At 36.1% G+C, this 6000-nt stretch overlaps 1 protein-coding gene across 1 annotated transcript in view; it reads right to left on the bottom strand.

Annotated features, from left to right (window-relative positions):
* LOC119573595 overlaps positions 1-6000 on the bottom strand; it is a 90008-nt gene that overhangs the window by 41905 nt on the left and 42103 nt on the right. The window lies entirely within an intron of this gene.

Here is a 6000-nt window from a genome sequence, read left to right as displayed (position 1 = left end):
AAAAATTTTGAAGGTTTTAAAAAAAAAATTAAAAAACCTTTTGGGCCCCACCCTTTTTATAAAGCTTTTTAAAATTGTTCGGGGTATTGGATAAAGGGCGCCCCTTCCCCCCTGTCCCCCCCACCGCCCCCCGAAACCCCTCCCCAGCCGCCGCCCCCCCCGGCCGCCGCCGCGTGCGGTTTTTATTTTCCCCCCGCGCGCACCGCGTCGGGTGATAAAGTGCGGCGCGTGCGGGAATAAGACCCCCTCGTCTGGGCTGCGGTAAACCCATTACAGGGGAGAAATATTCTCTGACCACGAAAAAGGCCCGGTGATAACGTAGGCGTTTACATGCGAATAATTTAATGTAACCGCCAAGTAAAAAGTTTTGTTAAAAAGGGTGAAAAATCGGCCCACGTGACGCTAAAAGTGACCACATTGGAGGAGGGGCCATTGGCGGTCCCCACATTTAGGGGGAAAAAGGTCCCGGGCTTCTCAGACTATGTACTTGTCTGCTGGAAATGTTCGGGGAAATTGTGAAAACGGCCCTTTTTATTTTCCAAAGGGGTCAAAATATTTTAAAACAAAATAAAAGGGAAATGCATAAAAATTTATGCAATATTTTGGTTATATTTTTTTAAAAAAGCACGTTACTCAGATTTGTTTTTTATAAAAATTTTTTAATTAGTTTTTTGCCGTAGGGGGGCAGATAATTTTAAATAATAAATCGATCATGTTTTTTTTTTTCAAAAGACAAAATATGTTAATTTTTTGGGGGTATTTTTTTTATTTCTTCTTTAATAAAAAGGGTTTAATAGTACTTTTATGCAAAAAAAAATACATATATTAAATACCTTTGGGAAAACCTTTTTTTGTCTTCAAGAATAAAAATTACACTTCTACAAAAGGGAAAATTTGAAAAAATACTAGAGGTAACGGCTCGGTTTACGGTTGTTAGTATTTATAACCCTTCTGAAAGCGTCTACTTTGGGCCCTTTATATACTCTACCGGATTTTCTTCGCCATGTTTCAATTTTGCTGAAATTTTTTATTTTCATCTCGTGTTTATCAATAAAAAAGGACTTTAATCGGGAGCGGGGCCCCCTTTTCCCTTTATTTAATTTATCCTCAGAGATTTTTAATCTTCGGTGTTGCTTTCATTTTTAAAGGCAGTCGTATATGGTCGGGTTTTTAGGTAAAACAAGATTTCAAAACCCCCAAAAACTTACAAATAAAATTAATTTTAAAGAAGGACAAAGAAAAAAACCCCAAGGGAACCCAACAAAAGACTAATGTAAAACCAAATTTAAAAACAAATCAAAAACCAAGGCCATACACGATAAAAAAAAACAAAAAAAAAAAGGAAATAAAAGATTTAGTAAAATTAAAATTGGGGGGGAAAAAAATACAAAAAAAAAAAAAAAAGGGGGTTTCTAGAAAAACTCACCGTTACGGGTTCGAAATTTTACTGAAGGAGGGGCAGCGTACATGACTAACCAATATAAAAAATATTACCTTAATATATTTTGACGTCCTCGGATGTTTCCGAGGTCGGGTTTCCCGCCTCACAATACAAAAAAAGAAAAATTAGAATAAAAATGAAAAAACAATTAAAATAGATAAAAAATCAAAAAAAAAAGTCTCCTTCTCTCTGATTTCGCTGAAGCCCTGGGGCCCGGTGGGGGTTTTCCCTTTTGCTATTTTTTTATACCCCTGCGGCCCCATTTTCCCCCCTGCGCAGGACATCAGCGCACAGAGGAAATTTTAAACCAAACGGGGCCTTTTTTCCCCCTTGCGCAAAACCATTTGCCGTGTTAACTTTTCTTTCCCTTTAAACAAAAATGTTTGAATTTCTTTGAAATTTTTGGGCATTTCCCTTTCCTAATTTTGATTCTGTTGCGAAATTCCCCGGGGGGAAACCCCCACGGCTACGGCCAGGGATTTTGGGGGGAAACCCCAAACCTAACTCGCAAAACCTTTATCAGAATCTGAATGCTCTCCGACAGAGGTGAAATCCCCGGAAGCCCGAAAATTTCGGGGCCTGCAAACCGTCGTATTTCGGTTTGCAAATTTTAAAAAAAAAATAATTGCGGGGGGAAAACAAAAAGCAAAACTTGAATGAATGAGGGAATTAAAAATTCTGACAAATTATCGCGGAAAAATGTTTGTACTATTTTTTTTGTGTATTGCAGTCATACGAGTAATTACCCTATTTTATATACTAGTAAAAGGGACAAAATTACTGTTTTAAAGTTTTTTTTTTATAAAATTTTTATGTTTTCTTCGAAAGGAACCCCCCAAAGTTTGATAGGGGCCCAATTATGATTATAATCACCTTTTTTTTACATCCTCGCGGTAAATACAGCTCGCGCTTAGCCGAGGGAAAGGGAGGAGGAAAAGCAGTTTTTTAAAGGAAAAACCGGAGGGGGGGCCCCCCCAAAACAAGATATGGTTTTTTGATAGGAGAACACCCCCGTGGGGTTTAGGGGAAACGGGGGGTGTGAAAAAACGATGTGCTACGAAGACCAACAACCGAGGTGACCCTTTCAAAAACTTTCTAGCTATTAGAAAATGGGGTTTACCTTGGTAAAAATGTTGGGAAGGGGGGGCGATTTTCAGGGGTAGATTTTCAAAAAACCCAGGCATTTTCTTCACAAAAGGGAACGAGAAAAGTATTTCCCTGGTGTCCTCTATTGTTCCCCCTCTTCCTCTTTTTCGCCCGTCCATTAATGGTCTTAGTATGTCGGGTTAAAGCCCTTATCTCGTGAAAGCAAGGTTTTCCCTGAACCTGCGGTGGTCGTCCTTTTATTTTGGAAATATTGCCGGAACATTGTCAAGTTTAGGAAGCATCTTTAGAAAATAAGACTTTAAAACCCAAACTAAACTTTTTTTTTAAAGATGATAGCAATGCTATAACTTTTTAACACCCCACATTTTTTAAAAAGCCCCGAAAAAATTTTCCTTTCATATACATATTTTTTAAACCACCCTTGTATTTGAAAAAAAAAGGGCATTTTGTTTTTTTTAAGTTATGAAAAAAAGTTTTTCCCCCGCCCTTATTAGAGGAATGCGAATATTTTTTTCTCCTAAACAAGTTTTTTCTTGTCTTTTAAAAATATTGTTCGGTTGCGGTTTTTTCCCCTTTAAAGGGATTGTGATTTTTCAACCCTACCTAAAATTACCTCCCAAAACGTATTTTGCTCGTCAAAATTACCCCTTACTCCCATGTAAAAAAAGGAATATCTAATTGTAGACACATAACAAAAAGCACCGTTTTTTTTTAATATTTTGCAAAGAACTTTTGTTTAAAGAAATATGATTAAAATTGTTGATAAACTGGGGTTTAAGAAAAGAAAAAAAAAAAAAAACGCATCAAACTTTATCTTTTGGGAAAAATCAAAAATGCTGTCTGTAAGACCATCCATCGAGGGTGTCACGTATATATATATTTTATTTTTTTTTTTTACAAAACAGGGGTAAACTTTACCCTTTTTGGTCAAAAAACCCCTGCTTTAGGCGAATTTGACTTGGGCGGGGGCCCCAATACACGTAAAATTTAAAAAACCCTTTATAACATGGGAGTTATTTTTATTTTCCCCTTTTTTTTTCATATCTTAAAAAAAGTTCTTTTTTTTGATAAAGCCATAGTTTGCTAAAAAGGGGAAAAAATAATCAAGTAAAACCTTCTTTTTTGCTTTTTTGAAGATGAAATAGTTCCCCGGGGTTTTTTAAAACAGTTTTGGTCACTGAAAGAAAAATAGGGGCTGGTGAAAAATTTGGGTGAAAAATTTTAACAAAAAACCGGTGTTTTTTTCTTTTGGCAGCTTGATTTTAAAAGTTATTCAGAAAAATTTGAAGGGGGTCGAGTAGAAATTTTTTTCAGTGTCGACTTAAAGTTTTTTTTTCTCTTTGAAATTTTTAAGAAAATTTTAATGAAAATGTATTATTTGAAAAGGGAGCCCGAATGCACTTTTCCCCGTAATTTTTAAACCCCCGAAAGCCCGAGTTTTATTCAGTGCCTGCGTAAAAATTTTTCTCTCTTTGAAAAGGGAGTTTTTAAGAAAAATAGCAGGGTTCAAAAATCCTCGCTTTAAAAAAAAATTTTTGTGTGTTTTATCCTTCACGAACAATTATAAAAGCTTTATAAAAGGATGGGGCAAAAAGGGGAAAAAATTTTTTTTACCTTTATTTTTTTATATTTTCCCTAAAAGTTCTTTGGTTTTTATAAAGAGTTCAGTTTTCCCAAAAGGGGATATGTGTTTTAAAAATTAGTCAAAACCTTCTTTTTTAAAAATTGTGTTTGGTTTTTTTAAAGATAGAAAAAGTTTTCATGGGTTTTTTACGTTTTCACTACTACAGCAACTAATGACCTAGTGGGGAAATTAAAGGTGAAAGGGTGTTAAGACTGCCAGTGTTTTTTTTCATTTGGCATGCTTTGTATATTAAGGGTTTTTCAGGAAAAAATTGGGGAAAAGGTCGAGTAGCAGTTTTTTTTTCAGTGTTTAACGAAAAAATATTTTTCTTTTGTAAGGGTTTTAAAAAATATAGCGGTATTACTTAAAAAGTGGGGCCTAAAAAGCGCAAAAAAATATTTTTTCCCCTTGGGATCGTTTTTTTTTTCTTCCTATATAGTTTAACCGGGGGACTATAGAAAAATTTTGAGGAGGGGGAGTAAAATTCTGAAGAACCCAGTCCAAATTCTTGCTTTTATTCGTCTTTTTTGATTTCATATTTTAAAAAGGAGGATGTATTTTTATGCGACCTCTTATGGGAGGATACGCTCGTTTGTATTAGTTTTTTAAAATTGGGCCTTTAAAGGGAAAAAAAAAAAATTTTTTCCTAAATTGCGTTTTAGTTGTTAAAAAAATCGAGAAATGCGGCAGGAACATTTTTGGAAAAAAAAACCGGGATTGTCCCGTGAGGTTAATTTTGCCCAAAAAATAGCCCCAGTCAAAACATTTGGGGGGGTGGGGGAGCTAGTTGGTAGATAATTGGGTGTTCCCGGCCATAAAATGAGGAAAGGGGGCCCATTTTTTTATCTGGGGTGATCCTTTTAAAAAAAACAAATTTAAAGCTTTTGAAATAGAAACAAAAAAAACGTTTAAAAGGAATAACCTGTTAGTTTTATAAGTTATGAAAGGGCAAAAAATATGAAAATTTGGGGGTTGCATTTTCATTTACACAAAAACTTTAAGGGGCCCGTTATTTGGTTATGCCCCCTTTGGGCGTGTTTTTTGTGTAAGTTTTTAGTTTATAATAAAGGCCTATTGAGTTTCCTAAAAGGGATAGGAAAGGTGGGGGGGGGAGTATTGGAGGGGGGGTCGTCACGACAACTGACACGGGCTTCAATTGATCGTGGGCCCCGCTCATTAGGGGGTTTTAGGTGTGATCACTCGCCTGAAAACTTCATTTCAAGGGGTTTATTATCTCCCTTTAAAAGAATTTTGACTGGGGATTTGTTTTTTTTGCTTCTTTTTCTTATTTATTGCTTTATAAGGGGATGGAGGAAAAGGGGAAAGGGGGGGTAGGGAAAGGTAAGGAAGGTCAAGTTTTCGGGTCAAAACCTTGAATTTGTCCTCACCTGGGCCTTTTTCTATCCCTCCTCGTTTTTGGGGTTTTTCCCCTTCGCGGTTTTTTCTTATTGGTTATGGGGGGATATCCCCTCGTCTGTAAACGGTCATTTTTCAAGTCCCGGGTTTAAAAATTCAAAAAATGTTTAAAAATTGGGCAGGGTTTGTGACGCTAGTTGGGAGATAATTAGGTGTTCCCCGGGGTAAATACGGGGGGGGAAAACCCTCTTTGGGCCTGGTGTGTCCCCAAAAACCCCATTAATGCTCTATAAATTTGGGTTAAAAACCCCGCTTTTTCAATCATTGGGTAAAAAAGGCCCTTTTGTTTTTTAAGTATGAAAAGTGCAAAGGTTTTGAAATAAGGGGTTTTTGCATTACATTTACACAGAAAAATTTTAAACCCCGTTATTTTTGTAATCGCCTCTTAGGAAATTAAAGTTTTGTGTAAGGG

Source organism: Penaeus monodon, chromosome 5, assembly GCF_015228065.2.
Source record: "Penaeus monodon isolate SGIC_2016 chromosome 5, NSTDA_Pmon_1, whole genome shotgun sequence".
NCBI classification, from domain to species: Eukaryota; Metazoa; Arthropoda; class Malacostraca; order Decapoda; family Penaeidae; genus Penaeus; species Penaeus monodon.
This window is presented reverse-complemented; position numbering and strand designations above follow the sequence as displayed.